Here is a 23,822-nt window from a genome sequence, read left to right on the forward strand (position 1 = left end):
ACATAGCAGCAGCTGCAGGCAGTTACAGAAGGCCGGTTCTCACGTACTTGGTGTGGGGGATGAAAGGACCAGGGGCAGCACCAGCAAATAGTACAGAATACAGAAAGCAGCCTCTCACAGTACCCATTTCTTAATTATTGATTGGCCAGTGCTGTTACCCTGGAGACAGCAGTGGGTACAGGACTCACTTTTACGTGTTGCTGACCCCACCCAATGTCCAATTGTGAGCCACTTTTGACTATGTGTGTCTGGTGGACGGCTCCCACCACGCCCATCACCTGTAGATCGCTTGATTGACCAGTTCCCCCATGTGACGTGATTGATTCACTTCACGTTGCCATGGAGACCTCAGCACTAGCCGCAATAGTGGACACCAGCGGCCCAAACATTTGTGGGTGTGTGTGTGTGTGTGTGGAGAGAGGTGGTATGATACGGTTTTGGTTGGGGCGGCTGGTAATAGTCGGCCTTGGGCGGTAGGAAGTACAAATCCGGCCCTGCAAGTAAGCCACACCCTTAGTAAGTCATCCAGGGGTGTTACTACAAATCATGCCCCCCCCCCCCTAATGTTCACATTGTTTGCCTTTTCTACTCTTGGCGACCCTCACAGCCTGGGGGCCCATCCTGCAAGGCTGCAAGGGTCATAAAACAAGTGTGGACATCACAACCTTCACCCCATAACAAGTGTAGCCACAAAATCACCTGATCTGGAGAATGGACCCCCTTACAGCTTTAGGCCCCCCTTGCGGTCGCAGATGCTGCTCCCCTCTAGTTACCACCCCCATACCAAACATGCCAAATCCTCCCAACCCTCCATACAAGTAAGCCATGTCCTTCCACTGCCATGCTAATAACGGGTATACCATGTCCCACCCCCATACCAATCTTGCCAAATTCTCCCACCCTCCATACAAGTAAGCCACACCCTTCCACTGCCATCCTAAATCCTAATAACGAGTATACCATGTCCCACCCCCATACCAAATGTGCCAAATCCTTCCATCTTCCATAAAAGTAAGCCATGTCCTTCCACTGCCATGCCAATAACGGGTATACTATGTCCCACTTCCATACCAAATGTGCCAAATCCTTCCACCCTCCATACAAGTAAGCCACACCCTTCCACTGCCATCCCAAACAAATATGCCATGTCCCTCTCCCATATCAAAATAGCCCCCCCCCCCTCCAAACCACCCTCCTTTGCCCTTGTGCAGTGTAAAGTCAACCCTCTCTTCCAACGCGACTCCTGGCCTCCGGTGTCTGCCAACCATCACCCTATTCCACTCTCCATACAAGTAAGCCATGTCCTTCCACTTCCATATACCATTTCCCACCCCCATACCAAACGTGCCAAATCCTCCCACCCTCCGTACAAGTAAGCCACACCCTTCCACTGCCATCCTAATAGATATACCATTTCCCACTCCCATACCAAATGGCCCAAATCCTTCCACCCTCCATACAAGTAAGCCATGTCTGTCATGCCGTGTTGCATAGCTGTACAAGGATGTGATGAGTGCCTCCGATCTGCTTGTCTCCTATAGGGTGCCCATACATCACTAAATATTTTGGGCCAATCGACCCTCTAATTTGATAATTTTATCAAACTGTTGGTGCAACATGGCCCCTAACATTATTTTTTGATCGATTTGGGTCGACTGGGAATGCTGGAAAAATCTGGGTTGCAAGGGCATGACTTGTTGTGCGGTGGTAACAGCGCTTACTATCACGAAAAATGGTAGTCCCCTGGCCGGTGTCCCCCCAAGTGTAAAGTGCCCCCCCCCCCCCCCCACCCTGCTCCCACCCCTCCCCATGTGCAATGTAAAGTCTCACCTCTCCACCTGTGTTACTCCTGGCCTCCGGTGTCGGTGCGCCCTTTGAATTGTTTTTTAGCCTACTCCAAAGATTCTTACTCCGAGTGGGAAATCCCATGCTGACATCATGCAGGAAAGGAAAATTACCGAAGTAAGTATACAATTTTCCATTTTCCTATATGAATCCATGTGTTTACTGCGGGTTTAACTATCATACTTTTTAAATATAAAGGGCAGGAGACCGATTGCTTGCCAAACAAAAATGTAACAATCTCTATTAAACATTTCGGAAGAAAAATGACCCGCTCTTTCTTCTTCTTTTTTAATTATTCATTTTCCATGTGCCGAAGCAAGAACGTTCCTTCCAAATTCTGCCCTGGTCTTTGCAGCTGGATCCACCTTATAGTGGGATATGACAGGGGTCGAGTCCTGCGTGGACGCGGGTGAACGGCGTCCACCCACTTTTTCTTCAGCGTGGACGCCGTTCACCCTGGCTTGTGTGGAGGGGAGCAGTGCAGAGAAGGCGAGCTATGGGGACAGGGGGGAAGGTCGGACATCTCTCCCCCCCCTTCCCTCACCTTCGCCCTCCCCTTCCTGCCTCTCCCCTCCGGTGTTTTGAAATATCGGGCCAGGCGGCTAAAATGGGCGGAGACTTTCCGCCTTCTTCCAGCCGTAAGGGACGCTCCGCTCTGTGTGCGGCTAGAAGACCAAACTAGCCGCACACAGAGTGGAGCGTCCCTTGCGGCTGGAACGCGGTAAGTCTCCACCCACTTTAGCCACCGGGCCCGACATTTCAAAACACCGGAGGGGAGAGGCAGGAAGGGGAGCACGAAGGTGAGGGAAGGGGGGGGGAGATGTCCGCCCTTCCCCGCCGTCCCCATTGCTCGCCTTCTCTGCGCTGCTACCCTCCTGCTTGGGGCACACCTGGCTACCTGGGCACATATACCCCTGCCTACATATACTGGGCACATATACCCCTGCCTACATATACTGGGCACATATACCCCTGCCTACATATACTGGGCACATATACCCTTGGCTACATATACTGGGCACATATACCCCCTGCCTACATATACTGGGCACATATACCCCTGACTACATATACTGGGCACATATACCCCTGCCTACATATACTGGGGACATATACCCCTGCCTACATATACTGGGGACATATACCCCTGCCTACATATACTGGGCACATATACCCCTGCCTACATATACTGGGCACATATACCCCTGCCTACATATACTGGGCACATATCCCACTGGCTACATATACTGGGCACATATACCTCTGCCTATATATACTGGGCACATATCCCACTGGCTATATATACTGGGCACATATCCCACTGGCTATATATACTGGGCACATATTTCACTGGCTATATATACTGGGCACATATACCCCTGGCTATATATACTGGGCACATATACCCCTGGCTATATATACTGGGCACATATACCCCTGGCTATATATACTGGGCACATATACCCCTGGCTACATATACTGGGCACATATACCTCTAGCTACATATACTGGGCACATATACCCCTGGCTATATATACTGGGCACATATACCCCTTGCTACATATACTGGGCACATATACCCCTGGCTACATATACTGGGTACATATACCCCTGGCTACATATACTAGGCAACTATACCTCTGGCTACATATACTGGGGACTACTATACTCATGGCTACTTATACTGGGGACACCTATAGACCTGGCTACCTGGGGGTACCTATTTTGGGGGAACTGCTGTCAGATTAACTGCATTTTTGTGGAACCGCTGTTATGTATTTTGGGGAACAGCTGCCAGATTATGTGTATGTTGGGGGAACGGCTGCTTCCAGATTACGTGTATTTTAGGGAACTGCTGCCAGATTGTGTATGTTTGGGGGACCACTACTGCCAGATTATATGTCCTTTGGGTGTTACGTGTATTTTGGGTGATCCGCTGCCAGGTTTCGCGTATTTTGGGGAACTGCTTCCAAATGATGTGTATGTTGGTGGAACTGCTGCTGCCACATTGTCTATTTTGGGGGAACCACTTCCATATTATCTGTATTTTGGAGGAACTTCTACCAGATTATGTGTCTTTTTGGTGAAATGCTGTCAGATTACATATATTTTTTGGGGATACACTACGGCAGAGCTCAAACTTCCTCGGCAGACCTTTTTATATCACTGCTAAGGTCATGTATATTTGGCCCCACCCATGACCACGCCCACGGTGTGCTTGACCACACCCATTTTTGGTGCGCCGCGCGTGCAGGGGTTCTCCAAGTGAGTCCACTCACTTCTTTTCCCAGGACTAGACCCCTGGATATGAACATATTGGTTGAGGACCAAGTTGCAGCCCTACAGATTGTTTCAGGTGGCATAAGCTGCCCATGAAGTAGCCATTCCTCTCCTGAATTGGGCTATTAGTTTCGCTGGTGGTTCCTCCTTGCCCGTTGCTCTGTAAGAAGCCCTGTTTGCCCTCACCAGTTAACTTGATATAGTTCTTGTTGTTGCCGGGTAACCTCCTCTGTATCGTGACAGTATTACGTATAACCTGTCAGTTTGGCGTATTTCCTGTGTTCTCTCCGTATATATTTTCAGCAATGATGGAATATCTAGAGACTTTGGATTTCCCCCTTCTGCACTTGTAAATTTTGGTAAGTCCCATTCCTGATTAAAATGAAAGGTTGATGCTACCTTAGGAATGAGTTGTTGCAATAGTCTGAGCAGAAAGGTGGCCACTAACGATCCAATTTGTAGCCAAAAATCGTTTGAGTGATCAGATAATTCTGATCGAAAAAAAATCGTTCACTACCCCATCAACGAACCAATCTTTGCTTCCTATCTATCACAACCAACTAGAAAATCCAAATTATGGTTTGACCAAAATCCAATCAGACTATTTTTATAATCCTTTTACATTCAATTGTGCCCATCAATGGAAATTATTCACAACCAATCTGATCAGAATTTCTGATTGCTCAAACGATTTTTCACTAGAAATTGGACCGTTAGTGGTCACTTTTACACTGCCAGGGTTAAACTCTATATAAGGAGGTATAGATCCTAATGGTTGTATTTTGGAAACTCTCCTAGCTGAGGCCATGGCCACCAGGTATAACAGCTTAGTTGTAAGATTATTTAGACTACAATTCTCGAGCGGTGCTTGGTTGGCCCTTGCAGAACGAGTGGTAAATCCCACTGTGGGCATAGATTCCATCTGGCTGCTGGTCTTAATTTTGTCACAGCTCTAATAAATTGAATGATTAGTGGGTGTCGTGCCCATCTGTTATTAGTAAGTTCTGATTAGTGATGGGCCGAACCGTTCGCCTCATCTCTAGTTCTGATATAGCCGAAACATGAACCTTCAATGTATTCACTCACAAACCTATTTTTAGGCCGTTCTGGAAGAACGTGAGTATATGTGGCACTGTGGGATTTGAGGGATCTCCCTGTTTTTCCAATACTGCCTGGGTGAATCTCTACCAAAAGTACAAATTGTGGAAACTTTCCTGGCTTTAAGAAGGTTATCTGCCACTCTTCTTCCGAGCATCACATAGTTATAAGTTTTTGGCATTCAGCATCCATGCCGTCAAACTTGCTGTTGGATTTGGGTGTATCAACTCCTCTTGTGTCAATAAGTCTGGGTGGCATGACACGCTCATAGGTTGTGTTGTTGACAGTTTTAGGAGAAGAGGGTACCACGGTCTGAGCGGCCAGTCTGGTATGACTGCTATGACTACCACCCCCTCGCGTTGTATCCTGCGAAGAACTCAATAGGTCATTGGTGTTGATGAGGTAAAATAGTATTCAGGTCTGTTTTTCTATGTAAAATAACCTTTTTTATTATGCAGCGGGGAAGGGAATTAGAGGTACTAAATTCTGGGAAACTGTCCATTTACTTTAATGAATCTAGTCCAGGTTTGCTGAGTCACTTATGCTGTTCAGAGTTTTCCAGTGTTCTCTAGCTGGCAGGAACATTGGTAAATATATTTCTTAAAGTGGGATTGTACTGTCCCAGTCACCGTATTTTCTGTAAGCTTGGACAGAACAGCCTTACTGTTCTACTCTCTGGCTGCCTTACCCTCCTCCTGGCTGGCTGCCTACTCCTGGGCTGGCTGCCCCTCCCTTCTCATACCTCCTAGCTGCCTCTCCCTCCTCCTGGTTGCCTCTCCCTCCTCCTTCCTGTGCCATCCTCCTGGCTGCCTCTTCCTTCTCATACCTCCTGGCTGCCTCCCCCTCCTCCTGACTGTCTCTCCCTCCTTGTACCTTCTGACTGCCTTCCCCTCCTCAAACCTCCTGCCATTCTCCCCCTCCCTGTACTACCTGGGTGCCTCACCCTCTTCCTAGTGCCTCGCCCTTTTTGTACCTTCTGACTGCACCACCCTCCTCATACCTCCTGGCTGCCTCCCCTCCTCCTGACTGCCTCTCATTCCTTGTACCTCCTTGCTGCCTCCCCCTCCTCATACCTCCTGGCCGTCTCTCTCTCCTCGTGCCAACTGGCTTCCTCCCCCTACTCAAAGCTCCTGCCGGCCTCCTCCTCCTTGTACCTCCTGAGTGCCCCCCTCCTGGTACCTCCTGACTGCCTCCTCCTCCTCATACCTCCTGATTGCATCACCCTCCTTATACCAACTGCCTGCCTCCCACTCCTCCTGGCGGCTTCTCCCTCCTTGTACCTTATGGCTTCCCCCCTCCTAATACCTCCTAGCTGCCTCCCCTCCAACTGCGTGCCTCGTTCTCCTCCAAGGTCTTCAGTTGCTGGGACTTTTAAAGTGCAACAGGATAAAAGTAAAGTATATACTGTTCTGAAACGCAGTGCTAGAGAAGTCCACTTTCAGCCTGGATCTCTAGTTAGAGTTAAGAGACCTGGAATATTAAAACAGGGACAATGCAGATGTTCTATCCGCGTCCGTTCTAACCCGCTTAGAGTGACAAGGCCATGTGGACCTAACACCGACGAACTGTTTTATGGACGTACATGGAATGCCAGTCATCTTGCATCTGTTAGGCAGGACTTATTCCTTGTTTCATTTGATAAAGGACATGGTCATATTACGACTGATGATGACCAAGTTGGAGAACCGGAAACAGAGTAAAACAGATCTAGTTAGAAGACCACATGTGTGGTCAAGGAACTATGTGATGTAGTAAACTTGCATAGTATTGCTTTGTGTTGTAAGTGAATATTTGCAGACTTGGCGTTTGTTTAAAGAAGCTTTTGTAACAAAAGGGGAAATGTGTTGTTCATATTTCTGGCCTGTAGATGGCACTGCTGTGATACTGCTGTGATACTGCATGGTGGCATGCGATCTATCCTTGTTGTTTGAAACTTGTTCATTCTGCTGTCTGTGTGTACTGGATGCAAAGCAAAGCATGGTTTGATGTTTTACAGAACTGTGGTACCTTGTAAATAAACCTAATTTCAGTTTATTTGGCATCAATGATTAGAGAACACAACAAATGCGGAATGACGATGAGAGATCAGGAAGACTTCAGATGACTGGAAGAAGCGCCAGGTAAGTAACTGGGCACATTACTTGCATTGCAAATGTGCGTATACCGCAGGGCAATGCAACAGTAATGCAAGGGCAATGCAATGGGGCCTAGTATACTTACCGCGTTGCATTGCACCGGAAGTTTCTGAATCACCGCTGAGCTACTGCACAGTCAGCAGTGTGTTACCGACGGACTTCTGAGTCGAAGCAGCGGTGAAAGTAAAGTAAGTCAATGGGCGAGGCAAAAACCTTTAAAAAGATTGGCGGTGGCATTGCAGCAATTAGAGCCAGAAATTACAACACCCCGCAGCTGAGTGTGCCTGCTGCTCCCTCTCCAGGCTACGTATACTGGGGGCACCTATACCTGGCTACCTATACAGGGGGCACCAATAACTGGCTACCTATACTGGGGGAACCTATACCTGGCTACCTATACCGGGGGGCAACTATACCTGGCTACCTATACTTGGGGCACCTATACCTGGCTACCTATTCAGGGGGTGCCTATACCTGACTACCTATACTGAGCTCACCTATACCTGGCTACCTATACTGGTGGCACCTAAACCTGGCTACCTATACAAGGGGCACCTATACCTGGCTATGTATACTCGGGGCATCTATACCGATCTACCTATACTGAGGGGAATCTATATCAGGCTACCTATACTGGGGGCACCTATACCAAGCTACCTATACTGGCGTCACCTACATCTGGCTACCTATATTGGGGGCACCTATACTTGGCTACCTATACTAGGGGCACATATATCTGGCTATCTATACTGGGTTCCCCTATGCCTAGCTACCTATACTGTAAGTATGTTTTTTAATAGCCTGCCACTCCAATTTGTTTAGAGAGGGAGAAAGAGGGGGCGCATCCAAAGTTTTGCACAGGAGCCCAGTGATTTCTAGTTACACCCCTGAATACCTCTCAACTTTTTGAAATAAGAAAGAGGGACACTTAAGCCACACCCTTATCATGTTCCTAACACACCCCTAGACCCTAGTCAGCATACCATAAAAATGTCATCAGAAAAATATGTTGCTTTATAATTCAAATCACACGGATTCTTTCTATCCTGGTTAATTGTACTTCATATTAACATTTAGAAATAAGAAATATATCAATTTAAAGGATGGGCATTTAGAATCAATTAAACGCATTGTTCAGTTGAAAAAATACATATAATTACACAGATCTGTACATGAGTTCTGAAAGAGGGAAAGAGGACTGTCACTCCAAAAGAGGGACAGTTGGGAGCTATGGTTAGTCATGTTTTGCGTTGCGGTGGGATGTGGGAGGGGCGTCCCACCTCCACCCGCAACCCAAAAATTAAGCCGGCCATACACTAGGCCGATTCCCCGCTTGGGATCGAATCTGCTGTCACATCGTTCACGCTACACGCTAAATTTCGATCTATTTTGTCCCGAAATAGATCGACCCCGTCGATCGCTCCGTGCGGGAAATTACCATCGATCGCACACGGGTAGAGAGCGCGTCGCTAGCGGCGTTCGAGTGCCCGACGACCAACGCAATACATTACCTGCTTCCGCCGGCGCGACTCCCCAGGTCTCCGCTGTCTTCTTCTCCGCTCTGGTCTGGTCTCGTCTCCGGCATGCTTCACTTCTTCCTGTCCCGGCAGGAAGTTTAAACAGTAGAGGGCGCTCTACTGTTTAAACTTCCCCCAGACAGGAAGAAGTGAAGCATGCCGGAGACCAGACCAGAGCGAAGAAGAAGACAGCGGAGACCTGGGGAGTCGCGCCGGCGGAAGCAGGTAATGTATGCGGGGGAGGGGGGGAGCACCACCAGGGGCGGCGCCAGGGGGGTGCTTGGGGGTGCTCGAGCACCCCCTAGAATTGTCCAAGCACCCCCAAAGCACCCCCTGGAGTGAACTGACTTCAGGCGTCTAAAAGACGCCAAGTCAGTTCACACACCGGCAGCACGGAGCAGCAGGCAAGGCTACGGTAAGATGGCCGCCCGGAGCCCTGTTCTGCAGACTTCGGGCGGCCATTTTCCCGTAGCCCTGCTCTCTGCATGCAGGCAGGAAGTCTCGTGGTGACGTCGGGAAGGAAGAGGATCGAGGGCGCGCGGGCGCTGCGCGCCACAATGAGGTCGGGACTCGGGACAGGAGGTCGGGAAAGAAGGTCTTCTGGCTGTAGGTGAGTAAATCGGTTTTTCTTTTCTTTTTCAGGTGATGCGGATTGTGCATATTGGGGTCATATCTGCTACGGATTGTGCATATTGGGGTCATATCTGCTACGGATTGTGCATATTGGGGTCATATCTGCTACGGATTGTGCATATTGGGGTCATATCTGCTACGGATTGTGCATATTGGAGCGATATCTGCTACCGATTGTGCATATTGGGGTCATTTCTGCTACCGATTGTGCATATTGGGGTCATTTCTGCTACCGATTGTGCATATTGGGGTCATTTCTGCTACCGATTGTGCATATTGGGGTCATATCTGCTACCGATTGTGCATATTGGGGTCATATCTGCTACCGATTGTGCATATTGGGGTCATATCTGCTACCGATTGTGCATATTGGGGTCATATCTGCTACCGATTGTGCATATTGGGGTCATATCTGCTACCGATTGTGCATATTGGGGTCATATCTGCTACCGATTGTGCATATTGGGGTCATATCTGCTACCGATTGTGCATATTGGGGTCATATCTGCTACCGATTGTGCATATTGGGGTCATATCTGCTACCGATTGTGCATATTGGGGTCATATCTGCTACCGATTGTGCATATTGGGGTCATATCTGCTACCGATTGTGCATATTGGGGTCATATCTGCTACCGATTGTGCATATTGGGGTCATTTCTGCTACGGATTGTGCATATTGGGGTCATATCTGCTACCGATTGTGCATATTGGGGCCATATCTGCTACCGATTGTGCATATTGGGACCATATCTGCCACCGATTGTGCATATTGGGACCATATCTGCCACCGATTGTGCATATTGGGACCATATCTGCCACCGATTGTGCATATTGGGACCATATCTGCTACCGATTGTGCATATTGGGACCATATCTGCTACCGATTGTGCATATTGGGACCATATCTGCTACCGATTGTGCATATTGGGACCATATCTGCTACCGATTGTGCATATTGGGGCCATATCTGATAACGATTGTGCATATTGGGGCCATATCTGATAACGATTGTGCATATTGGGGCCATATCTGATAACGATTGTGCATATTGGGGTCATATCTGCTACCGATTGTGCATATTGGGGCCATATCTGATAACGATTGTGCATATTGGGGCCATATCTGATAACGATTGTGCATATTGGGGCCATATCTGATAACGACTGTGCATATTGGGGCCATATCTGATAACGATTGTGCATATTGGGGCCATATCTGATAACGATTGTGCATATTGGGGCCATATCTGATAACGATTGTGCATATTGGGGCCATATCTGATAACGATTGTGCATATTGGGGCCATATCTGATAACGATTGTGCATATTGGGGCCATATCTGATAACGATTGTGCATATTGGGGCCATATCTGATAACGATTGTGCATATTGGGGCCATATCTGATAACGATTGTGCATATTGGGGCCATATCTGATAACGATTGTGCATATTGGGGCCATATCTGATAACGATTGTGCATATTGGGGCCATATCTGATAATGATTGTGCATATTGGGGTCATTGGACGTGTTTTTTGTTAAAATCTGCTCACATTACGTGTATTTTCTTGAGAAAACCTGCACAATTATGTGAATTTTCTGGGAAAAGGGTCACCAAAACTTGGGCCCTCTGTCTTTGCGTTGCACTTTTAAAGGGAACCCGAGGTGAGAATAATATTGAGGCTGCCATATTTATCTCCCTTTAAGCAATACCAGTTGCCTGGCTGCCGTGCTGGTCCTCTGCCTCTTATTCTTTCAACCATAGACCCTGAACAAGCATGCAGCAGGTCAGGGGTTTCTGACAATATTGTCAGAACTGACAAGATTAGCTGCATGGCTTGTTTCTGGTGTAATTCAGTTCACTACTACAGCCAAATAGATCAGCAGGGCTGCCAGGCAACTAGTATTGTTTAAAAGGAAATAAATATGGCAGCCACCATATCACTCTCACCCTGGGTTCACTTTAAATTACAGTTAGCCCCGCCCTCATCCGGTCATGACCACGCCCATTTTTTCGCCGCGGCGCGGTTCGCGCGCCGCAGGTTGTAGCCACACCCATTTTTGGCGCGGCGCTCGTCAGCTCCCCCGGAAATTGGTCCAGCACCTGCATAGCACCCCCTAAAAAAGTTTCCTGGAGCCGCCACTGAGCACCACTACCACCACAGATTGTGAACGGTTTCATGCTGAAATCGATTCACAATCTGTTTGCAGTAAAGGCAGCCATACGATCCCTCTCTAATCAGAGAGGGATCTATCTGTTGGTCGAATCTGATGGCAAATCGACCAGTGTATGGCTACCTTTAGATGTAAAACCGGTGTAATGAAAGATTTTGCAACCCATTGTATTCTGCAACTTGCCATAGAGGACAGAGTATAACTGCGCTGCGTAAGCGTGGCTTCTCTCTGTTAACATGCCTATAATTGTTTGCAACCACGGATCCCATTGAGTTAGAAGGGGGATTGTTCCCTCCAGGGGGGGTCATTAGTTGAGCAAGAGGGGGGATTGTTCCTTCCAAGGGGGGTTATTAGTTGAGCAAGAGGGGGGATTTTCCCTCCAGGGGGGATTATTAGTTGAGCAAGAGGGGGGGATTGTTCCTTCCAAGGGGGGCTATTAGTTGAGCAAGAAGGGGGATTTTTCCCTCTGGGGGGGGGGGGGGGTTATTAGTTGAGCAAGAGAGGGGGATTGATCCTTCCAAGGGGGGTTATTAGTTGAGCAAGAGGGGGGATTTTTCCCTCCAGGGGGGGTTGTTAGTTGAGCAAGAGGGGGGATTATTCCTTCCAAGGGGAGTTATTAGTTGAGTAAGAGGGGGGATTGTTCCCTCCAGGGGGGGTTATTACTTGAGCAAGAGGGGAGGGTTCTGTGTGAGAATAGGGTTTGGTTGGGTTGCATTTTCTGATACAGATAGGTTGAAGTCAATGGTTAGGTTGCACTTTCTGATAGCTATACCTATAAATAAGTGCAACCGGTTGCAAAATCTGATAGTTGCAAAAAATGTCACTACACCGGCCTTAAAGGTTCAGTCATTAGAAAAAAATGGGTCATTTCAGGCAATAAAAGCTTGGAAGGTGCATGCATTATACCTAATACTCTTCGCATTGTGTGCATTTGAATGATATTTGGAGGGTGCCTTTAATTCCGTTTCCAAGAAACTTGTCACCCTCCCTCCCGCTTAGGCTGTGCGCAATTTGAAAGTGGGCGAGTAGCTGTTCAAAAGTAAACAACTCTTTGGTTTTGCTTTCGTTTGTTGCTAACGCAGAGAGGCCCTTTCCTACAGTGGACACTAGGTGGCGCTGCAATATGCAAAACAACCAGCATATTACTGACTACCTTACACAGAATTTCAGCATAACCCTGATGCAGAGCTTTTTTAAAAATACAGTACTGTACTATCAACAAGCAAAGACTGTGAAAAGCAAGTTGCATGATTAGTAAGTGTCCAATAGTGAACTGCTTTATCAGTTTTGATGGCGGATTGCATCCCTGGATATTTTTAGAATTTGGATAAAGTATCTGTAGTTTCTGTTCCTCCCATATGACTGTAATCAGTGCTGAACTTTGAGCTGATCTCATTATGTGACTGACTGACTGTGTGATTGTTTGGGCAATGAAATAAACTAGGTATGGTAACTAGCTTTGCAATACAACCTTACAGTTCCCAAATGAGAAATGATTGCACACCTGCCCCGATAGCAGGGTACTGCTGGATGCAGTGAACTATGTGGTCATCAATCTCTGAAACTCCTCCCACAAACACCCCCACCCCTCAGCAAAAAAACATAACCATTGGGTTTAATTACACTATTGGGCATAGTTACAAAACATACATTGTTTTTTTTCAATTAGTCACACCTCTCCCAACCTACCATAACCCCTTTTTATCACTCAGGACATTTCATTCAAAGTAGTTTTATTAGCCTGTTTCAGCAGGCCTGCCCGACCATTGCCATCCTCAGAGCTTTCAGGAACCTAATTGTTTTATTGAGCTAATTACCAAGAGGTAAACAATGCCTTTTCATCAACAAAGGGGGTGGGTAATTAGGACTGTTTCTTCAAAGACATTGTGTGTGTCAATGTGTCAAGATAGCATCTCTGACTTCTGTAAATAAGGAATGTGAGAAGGGGAGGGGGGAACATGGCAGCTTCTATGCCAGGAGAGATTCCAGTGAAAGAGAAAGTTCCCTTTAAAGAGACTCTGTACTAAAAAAAAGGTCCCCTGGGGAGTACTTACCTCGGGAGGGGGAAGCCTCAGGGTCACAATGAGGCTTCCTCCTCCGCTGTAGCTGCAGGCAATCCAGCGCTGGCTCCCCCGAAGCGTCCCACAATCCTCGCTAGACAAGCCTGACAAGGCTTGGTATATTTACCTTCCCTGGCTCCAGCGGGTGGCGCTGTTGCGGTTCTCATCACGGAAATAGACGGAAATAGCCAATCTCTGTCGGGTCCGCTCTACTAGGTAGGCGCAGGAGACTTGCACCAGCGCAGTAGAGCGGACCAACAGTGATCGGCTATTCCCACCTATCTCCGAGCGGAGAGCCAATACTGCGCCTGCACTGGAGCCAGGAAGGTAAATATTTACATTCTCGCTTTTCGGAGGGGCACAGCGAGACTGCCGCGAGACACAGGCGGACGGGGAAGCCTCAATAGGATCTGGAGGCTTCCCCCACCCGAGGTGCTTACCCCCCAGGAGAACTTTTTTAGTTACAGGTGAGGGCCTATATGGTAAGCAATAAATACCAGGCGAAGCCCCTGTATCAGAGCGGAGGTGATTAGTTGGTTGATAAATTGTCCAATATGGGACAATAACAGGACCAGTTCTAGACTTTTTGCCGCCTGAAGCAACATATTGTGAGGACGCCCCCCACACACACACACGTGTGTGTGCAAAGCCGGACCGGAGAGAAGACCCGCAGCATCCCAGCTCTGATCCCCAGGATGCCGGGTATGTGCTGCACCAGTGCCGCATCACTCACTCGCTCTCAGCAGATTAGCAATGGGACCATCAGCCACACGTGAAGTCCTGCTTCCTCTCTAGCTACAGCGGCGCCTCATGTGACCCGGCAGCACGTAGCAGGTCACATGAGGCACCGCTGTAGCCATGGATACAGGACGCTGGACATGAAAATGGAGATCCCATCACTGGAACATGAGAGCAGGTGAGTAAAGCGGCATCGTGCATCTAGGGAAGGGGGAGACGGGGAGTGTGAGGAGGGGGACATTTGGGGAGGAGAGCCGCCTCTTGCTGCCCTCTAATTGTTGCCGCCCTGAAGCACGTGATCCACATAGCTTCATGGAAGAACCGCCCCTGGACGTTAATCAGTTTCATGAATCCGAGTCAATAAGTGCTTGTTTCAGGCTTGTGACTCACACTTTTGAAGCCTGAATAACTACAGGACTACCAGGCAACTGGCATTGTTGAAGGGGAAATAAATATGGCAGCCTACATATCCCTCTCCCCTCGGGTTCACTTTAAGTCTGTATGAAGAGGTGCAAAGCTGCAGGGAAGCAGAGCAGTAATACTTATCATTTCATACTAATCAACATTATTTCTTTGAGAAATTGCTAAATTTGGTCCTCACTTTTTGGCAACTGCCGTTCAATCCAATGAGTTTTGTTTTTGCAAGAATCTTTGCTATGTTTGCTGAAGCGGTGGCGAAGACTCTGGATGTGTATGGAATCCACGAGGCGGTTGGGAAAATGACTGCATACCTCCCAACTTTTTAAGATGAGAAAGAGGGACACTTAAGCCACACCCCTGATCACATCCCTAGTCTTGCATACCATATAGTTTGGAGGATGGGAATAAAGTTTAGAGACAATCAAACATATTTTTTAGTAGAGAAATACATATATTTACATAGAAAGAGGGACAAAGTCCTGAAAGAGGGACAGGGCTCCCAAAGAGGGACTGTCTCTCCAAAAAAGGGACAGTTGGGAGCTATGTGACTGCCTAACAAAAAGCTGTTTGCGAAGTCTTCTGTTTTTTCCCAAACCGCAGGACTGTGGAAGGACAAGTTTCTGCACGCTCTACTCTGACAGAAGATCGCGACACGGCGCTGGGAAAAGGCGCGTAAAATGCTAGGGTATTTCTGAAGAGAATGGAATGATTGCTTCCCCTGACGATCCCCCCGCTCCTGGAAAGATTGGTGTTTACACACAGAAATAACGAAACTAACTCTCTGTAGATTAATGTCTTATGTGGAAATCAGCATAAAAGAGGAAGTAAAGTGTCACAGCGGGTCAATAAACAAGTTCCTAGTAATTGTTTACAGGGGAACTCACGCCAACCACATCCAGGCGCAGATGAAACACATAGACATGATTTGTTTCACCTGCTGCAAGACTTCTCACTCTGCAATGCTGCTCTTGTGATCTGAGCCGGTTCTCTCATGAAGCAAGGTGAAACACTTGCATCAGGCGCAGAGATTACAGGGGCGCCATGTTTGTACTGTGTGCTTAGCCTAACAGCATGCAGTCAGAGTAGGAGGAGAGTGAGCGAGGTGAAGAGGTCATCATTGGGGAAAAGCAGCTTGTTGCGCTGTGTGAAAAGTCTGACAGTATGGCCCAGTGCACACTGAGCGGTTTTTGGAGCGATCCGCCGGCCGCATCCGCCTCTAAAAACGCTTGTCTAATGTATTGCAATGGGATGGTGCACACCGGCGGTTTGCGGTTTTTGCCAAGCCGCAAACGCGCCTCCTGCTGCGCGTTTGCGGTTTTCGGAAGCATTTCGTTCTCAATGTAAAGTATAGGAAAAACGCAAACCGCTCTGAAAAACGCTAGTTCAGAGCGGTTTGCCAGGCATTTTTGTTACAGTAGCTGTTCAGTAACAGCTTTTACTGTAACAATATGTGTAATCTGCTACACAAAAACGCACGCAAAACCGCTAGGTATGTTTAGAAAACCTACCTAGAATCGCTCTGAAATCAGCTCCCAAAACCGCTAGCGTATTGCGGATCTGCTAGCGGTTACGGTGTGCACTGGGCCTGAGTGTGGAGGGGGGAGGCAGGAGAGCAGTAGAGTGTCATTTGACTTGCACAGCAGAAGGGAGGAGGTGGTACTGTTGTCCTAAATGAGGCGGAATGGAGTGGCTGAGGGTGAGCAGTTTGTTTGTCTGTCACAGACTCGCAGCCAGCCAGATCATACCAAATGGGCAGGGCCGGCCCGCTCATGAGGCGGGGTGAAACATTTGCCTCAGGCGGCATTTCTGGAGGGGCCACACCCGCCTGTCTATGGGTGCAGGGGGGCGCCCGCCGAGCTGCAGGGGTAGCGGGCAGAAAGGGGGTATGGGGCCTAGCGGTGGGGAGGGGAGTCGGACCCCCCCTCCCTCGCCTGGGTCCCCTGATCTGCGCTCCCCTCCAGCTTGAAAAAGTGAAGTACCAGCTCTATGATAAGAGGCAACGGGTGGGGATCACTCACCTTTTCCGCGTTCCAGCGTGCGCTCCACTGACGTCACTTCCTGCAACGCCGCCCACTGTATTGTAAGTGGACGGCGTTGCAGGAAGTGACGTCAGTGAAGCGCATGATGGAACGCGGAAAAGGTGAGTGATCCCCACCCGTTGCCTCTTATCATAGAGCTGGTACTTCACTTTTTAAAGCTGGAGAGGAGCGCAGATCAGGGGACCCACCGCTAGGCCCAATACCCCCTTCCTGCCCGCTACCCCTCCACCTTCAATTTTTTCTAATTTTGCCTCAGGCGGCAAAAAGTCTAGGGCCCGGCCCTGCAAATGGGTGGAGGGGGGAAGTGCACCCTCACAAGTTTGCCTCAAGCAGCATTAAGTCTAGAACCGGTCCTGCTTGTGATGCACACGCCCACACTAACCCACACGCCTACAGATAGAGAGTGACACCATGGTTCAGGATCTGCAACTATGCAGCTTCCTGTGTCACCCCATAGCCCTCTGTGTAGGCATTCAGCTAATAATAAGCATTTTGTTGCACATTCTCTTCCTGCACATACCAGTACCAAAGCTTGGTGTGTAAATGCAGAGAATAGAGCAGCAGAAGCTGTGCTCCCATCTCTCCGCCAAAGTCCAGAGCTGTGCATCCGCTCACAGCTTGGCCTAGTGTGCAGCATCTCCTACCGTATATAGGGCTTGACACACTGAACCGTGATAACTCATATCACGGCCGCGCTAGCGTTTTCACGCCCGTTTTGCGTGCGTTTTCACGCAAAACGCGAAAGCGCACGTAAAACCGCTAGCGCAGCCGTACTATGAGTTGTCACGGTTTAGTGAATCAAGCCCTTAGAGTGATTACACGCGACATGAGCAGAGTAAGGTGCCAGCAGCACTAGAGATAGCAGGAGACATACAGGATGGTCGCACAGGCACAGTGATGGATTCCGGCTTCGGCTTCACTATACTCTGCATGGAGGGAAGATAGTGACAAAAGAGAACAGCAGGAAGCACAGGGGGTAAGATGGAGGCACAAAGAGAGACAGAAGGACGCACAGTGTGATAGATGCACAGGGGGAAGAGGTAACACAAGGGGATATAAGGAGGAACAGGGGCTAGAAGGAGTCCCAAACGCGGACAGAAAGAGGCACTTGGGGACTTAAAGGGAACCTTAACTGAACTGGGGGTAAAGAGTTTTACTTACCTGGGGCTATTACCAGCCCCCTGCAGCAATCCTGTGCCCTCAGCGCCGCTCTGGAATCCTCCGGTCCCCCGCTGTCACTTAGTTTCGTTTTTGACGACTCACCAGTCGCCGGCCGCCATGCGTATTATTGGACGCATTCACCAATGCAATTAGCGCTGTTGCGGACCGCAACGCGTACAAAAATACGCGTTGCCGCATATCTAGCAACGCGTATTTTTGTACGCGTTGCGGTCCGCAATAGCGCTAATTGCATTGGTGAATGCGTCCAATAATACGCATGGCGGCCAGCGACTGGTGAGTCGTCAAAAACGAAACTAAGTGACAGCAGGGGACCGGAGGATTCCAGAGCGGCTCCGAGGGTACAGGACTGCTGCAGGGGGCTGGTAATAGCCCCAGGTAAGTGAAACTCTTTACCCCCAGTTCAGTTAAGGTTCCCTTTAAGGAGACACAAGGAAGAGCAGGGGGACAGAAGGAGACAAAAGGGGACACAAGGAGGCACAAAGAGGGGCAGAAAGTGGCACAAAGGGGGACAGGAATTTCATTTTAGGATTTAATCCAGGGGTATGGCGCCCCCCAAGACCAATGGCACTCCAAGCCTAAAAACGACCCTGCCTTTTACCCCAGGAAGTTTCACTAATGACATCATGTTGGGGCTTCTATGCAAGTCCATGTCATCTTCTGGAGGAGGTTGATTGCATCATCTTAGTATCCTGATTGATATCCTGATTGGTAGGTGTGTGGTTGTGGTAATGTAAGACAGTGGGGGGAAAGGGGCGTGGCAATGTGGGAGTGACGCTGGGACTTTTGAGAGGTGATGCAGAGGTTGTAGGAGGGAGGGGAGTCAGTACAGAATTGATCAGAGTGAAGCAACTGAGAGGTGCTCCTTTCACTGTCTGATCTCATAGTGGGGTCACATGACCCCAAAGTTGAAGACTTTTAGTGGGGAGTACGGGATGGGGAGTTTGGAGGGTGTTGGTTTCCCAATTCGGGGTAAAGAGGGTATCATAAAAAGTAAAAAAAAAAAAAAAAAGTATATAGTGGTCCTGAACTCAGAACTTCCTTTCTGCTCTAAAACATAAGCAACAGCATAATAACCTTTAAACAAAAGACATTTCTTTGTTACAGCTGATACAAATCCTGCAATAAATCTGCAGAGTTTCTACTTCCAGACATATTTTTAACATCCCGTGCTTTCAAATGAGCTTATCTGCCATAGCAGTCAGGTGACGCAGGGTAGAGATCAAATTACAACTGGTGATTAGTCACAGATGAGGGGGAATTAGACAGGCTAAACTCTGTAAATACATACAGGGTGCATTTCTCTATGTTTTCCCTCTGTCCTGTGCAAGAGTTCAGGTCTATTTTAAAGTGTACCCGAGGTGAACCTAGTAAAAAAAGAGATACTTACCTAAGAAAAGAGAAGCCTCTGGATTGTGCAGAGGGTTCCCACGTCCTCCTGGCCTCCACTGTTGCCATGCGTAGTACATGTCTGGTACATATCTGACAAGAGCTTTTCGGATATGTTATTGTGGTTGTGCTTCTCTTCAAGCATGAGTGCTACCGTACTGCACCTGTACGAGTACATTTGTGCCTGCACAGTAAGCCAGAGCCGCTCATCCACAAATGGCTCCATGCTACTCCGCAGGCGTGGCCATTCTCATGCAGCTGGCAGGTGCAGCACTGCCGTGCTTGTGCATGAAGAGGGGCGTGGTCATGATCTTTAAAAGGGTCCCAGGCAGCAGCAGATATCTGGAGGAGGTTGTGGGAAGTCTCTGAAGGATCCAAGTGTCTCATTTTTCCACTTTAGGATTGCCTTGAGCTCTCTTTAACCACTTGCCGACCGCACACTCATACCGTGCGGCGGCAAAGTGGTAGCTGGAGGACCAACGGCGCACATCTGCGTCAGCAGGTGCCTCCCTAATTAATCAGGAAAGGTCGCTCGCTGATCGCGGCTCGCAGACTAAATGTAAACGCAGGAGACGTTTGTCTCTTTTGTTTACATTGAACGGCGCTGCTGTAGGCAGATCGGCGATCCCCGGCCAATTAGCGGCCGGGGATCGCCGCCATGTGACAGATGACAGCCTGTCACAGGCTGCACAGGACGGATAGCGTCCTGTGCACCCCCGACCACCAGGGGGGAGAGGGAGGGGGGAATTTCGTCACGGAGGGGGGCTTTGAGGAGCCCCCCCCCCCCCGCAACACCCAGGCAGGCAGGAGCGATCAGACCCCCCATGCACATCATCCCCATAGGGGGAAAAAAGGGGGGCGGTCTGATCGCTCTGCCTGCAACCTGATCTGTGCTGGGGGCTGCAGAGCCCACCCAGCACAGATCATAAAATAACACGCTGGTCCTTAAGGAGGGGGGGGGGGGTAAAGGCTGAGTCCTCAAGTGGTTAAAGGGAAGATCCACGGTTATATATGAAAAAAAAAATACTAATCCACTTACCTGGGGCTTCCTCCAGCTCGTGGCAGGCAGGAAATGCCCACGATGCTGCTCCGGAGGTTCCCGGTCGTCTCTGGTGGCTCACCCTACCTGGCCAGGCCGGCTTCCAGGTCGGGCTCTTCTGCGCTCCAACGTGCGTCTCACTTGGTCGCGCTGACGGCATCAGACGTCCTCCAGGCTGTACTGCGCAGGCAAGCCACCGGAGACGACCAGGAGCCTCCGGAGCGGCGTCGAGGGCACGTCCTGCCTGCCACGGGCTGGAGGAAGCCCCAGCTAAGTGGATTCGTATTTTTTGTTCTCCGTGAACCCTCCCTTTAATGTATCTAATTTAAAAATTAGATACTTACCTACTGAGGCTTCCTTCGCTGGTCTGATGTCTCTCATGGCTGAGAGCGGAGGGCCGCGCAGCTCGTCTTCCTGTATCGTGGCCGAGCGAGCCTGCGCATGCTCAGTAAGTCGGAGCTGCGGGCTCCGTGCTACTGCACATGCTCAGGTGTGCTCACTCAGCTACTGCGTGGCAATGATACAAGGAGACGAGCTGCGCGGCATCAACAGAGGCGATTCAGACCACTGAGGGAAACCTCAGTAGGATCCTGAGGCTTCCCTCTCTCCAGGGTAAGGTCTGATTTTGAACCTGAGCTTCGGCTCGGGTTCACTTTAAGAAAGGCTTCGTATATCTGGTTTCATTGATAGGTCCAACTTCTAGCTTGGGTTTAAATCTCAGGTTGTGAATCGAAATTTCATCCTAGAACAACTGATGTGGGAGCATCAGTTTATTCTAGTGAGGCCATAGCAACCAGAAAGTAGCACTGTTGTCCCGGTGATATTCAGTTTCAGAGCTGCAGTCGAAATCTGCTCTCGTCTCGCCCTGTCGATGCTGGTGGTGTCTCTGACACACTCAGCACCATATCAGTCAGTGAGAATGGTCCTGAATGTTCCCCAGAGGCCTCCTGCATAAGTGCCCTGAGATAGTCCAAACACTGAGTCCACGTGGAGTCATGCGCCTCAAAGTAGGTGAAAGGTGTCTTATTCTTGCTGTGAACTTACCCACCGCATTCCTCAGAGTTATTAATGTTGTAACCATGACCTGCCCTGATAAGGTATCTCTAGGGTCCAACACTCTGCTCAGGAAGGCCTGATAATTGTATGAATCATTCTCTCTACAGTTAATCGCTCATAGAAAGCTTTGGCTGTGCATGAGGTGTTAAGGTCCATACCCAGCACGCGATTTTTCAGACAATTTTTACGCCGACGGGCGATCTTTTGAGTGAAGAGCAATCGTTTCTGCATTCTCACAACGTGGGTACAGGCACACAATTATGCGAATGACATTTGGTGACGCGCATCGACAACGAACGTCATGCCGGATCAACTCATTAAGATCCCCGATGACTCCCATGCGAGGTACCGCGATCACTTGAACTCTCGTTTGAGCCCGTCGTGTGCAGATGCGAGTACCCGCTGGCCGCCGGCAGGAAGATGAACGCTCGTCAGATCAAAGAGGGATCTATTGCCTGCCCACACACTGCAGACAGATTCCCAATAGATTTCATCATAAAATTTGTCGAAAATCGTTCTAGCACTGCTGCCTCCGCCTGCCGCGCCCCCTTCCCATGTATGTGTGTGGTTGTCCCCACCTCACCTCAGGCCCATGGTGAGTGTTACAGGCTCAATTGCTACATGGGCGCACCTCCTCCTGCGTCTTTACGAATTTCCCCCGCGATCACCAGCACCATGTGACACTGTCGCATGTAGTGTCACTAAGTGCGGTCAGGCCTAGCTTTACCTCACAAGAGCCTATAGGCACAGATGTTCTGGCACTTTAGACTTCGCCCTCCATAAACCTATAAAAGATTTCCGAATCTGCTGGCTGGCCCACCTGTCTCTTGTTATCTTAGTTCCCTTGCCCATCACAGGTGCCCCATCGTATTAGGTAGCCGGAAGTACCCTCAATATTAAGTAGCTAGAGGTGTCCCCAAGTATTAGGTAGCTAAAAGAACCTCAGTATTAAGGAGCTAGAGGTGCCCGACTGAAGGGAGTGGAATGCTGAGAACTTGGTGGGTAACCTGATATTTACACACTCATCAGGACTCTGCATAGGAAGGCAGGGAGGCACTCAGGGAGGGGAGTAAGCTGCCTTTCCATCATCAGGCATCTGTAGGCATGGGCCTACAGTGCCTTATGGTAAATCCAGGCCTGCATGCGGTGGTGTCATGTACCTAACACTACCAGCTGCCCCCAACCTACGCCTACCAAAGCAATTTCCAGGCTACATCTATTCCCCGCCGTGGTATGCTTAGCACACCGCACTCACCCCTTTCCTTTTTGGGGGGGGGAAGGGGGGGATTAAGCCGTGCAGGAGGATTTCTCAGGCCCTGCTGGGTCGATTTACATAATTTATTCTTGCTACACGCAGCTAGCACTTTGCTAGCTGCGGCGTGTGCATACCGATCGCTGCTGCTCCGCGCCGATTCACCGCTACCCGCCGCACTGCCCCCCCTCTTGCGCAGCCTGGGCTATCAGCGCCAGGCAGCGCTGAGGGGTGGATCGGGACTCCTAATGACGTCACAATGTCGATGACGTCATCCCGCCTGTCGACATGGCGACGGGGGAAGCCCTCCAGGAAGGGATTTCCTGATCACAGATGGCCGGAGGCGATCGAAGCGGGTGGGGGGATGCCGCTGCAAAAAACACTGCTGCACTGCCCCCTGGTGGTTTTTAATAGACCGCCAGGAGGGTTAATGGGGTCCTTTCAGCTTCACTGGAAAATTACACAATTGAATAGCAGGACAAAAAACAGTTCCAGGCTGGTAAAAGTTCCCTGCTGGATCAGTTATGAAGTAAAGATTCAGTAGGATATTGTATATTGTGACTGGTTCTCTTGAAGCCAAGTGGTGAGGGTCTGGCTTTTGTGCAGTGGACACGGGGATAAAAAAATAACACAGTTTGAGAATGTTTCCACTGAGTGTGTGGAATGACAGCGTGGCTCTCCACATGTATGTAAAAGGAGCACAAGCACTTTCCGTGCCGGCCTAGAACAGAATGTAATCACATCTCCTGTACTCGTTCCAGATAATAAGCCATCGTTCGGGCTGCATGCTGGACTGATGGCTTCAGAGATGACTCCATGTGTCCTTCACACATCTAAGCCACAGACTATCAAAGGCTGCAGTGTATGAGAGCAGGCCTGGCTGCCTCTCTGGAGCACAACCCCAACCTACAGGAGCCAGCTCTTGTCCGTACAGACCTCACAGAGACACACTGAAGCACACAGG

This window comes from Hyperolius riggenbachi, chromosome 9 (assembly GCF_040937935.1).
Source record: "Hyperolius riggenbachi isolate aHypRig1 chromosome 9, aHypRig1.pri, whole genome shotgun sequence".
Taxonomy (NCBI): Eukaryota; Metazoa; Chordata; class Amphibia; order Anura; family Hyperoliidae; genus Hyperolius; species Hyperolius riggenbachi.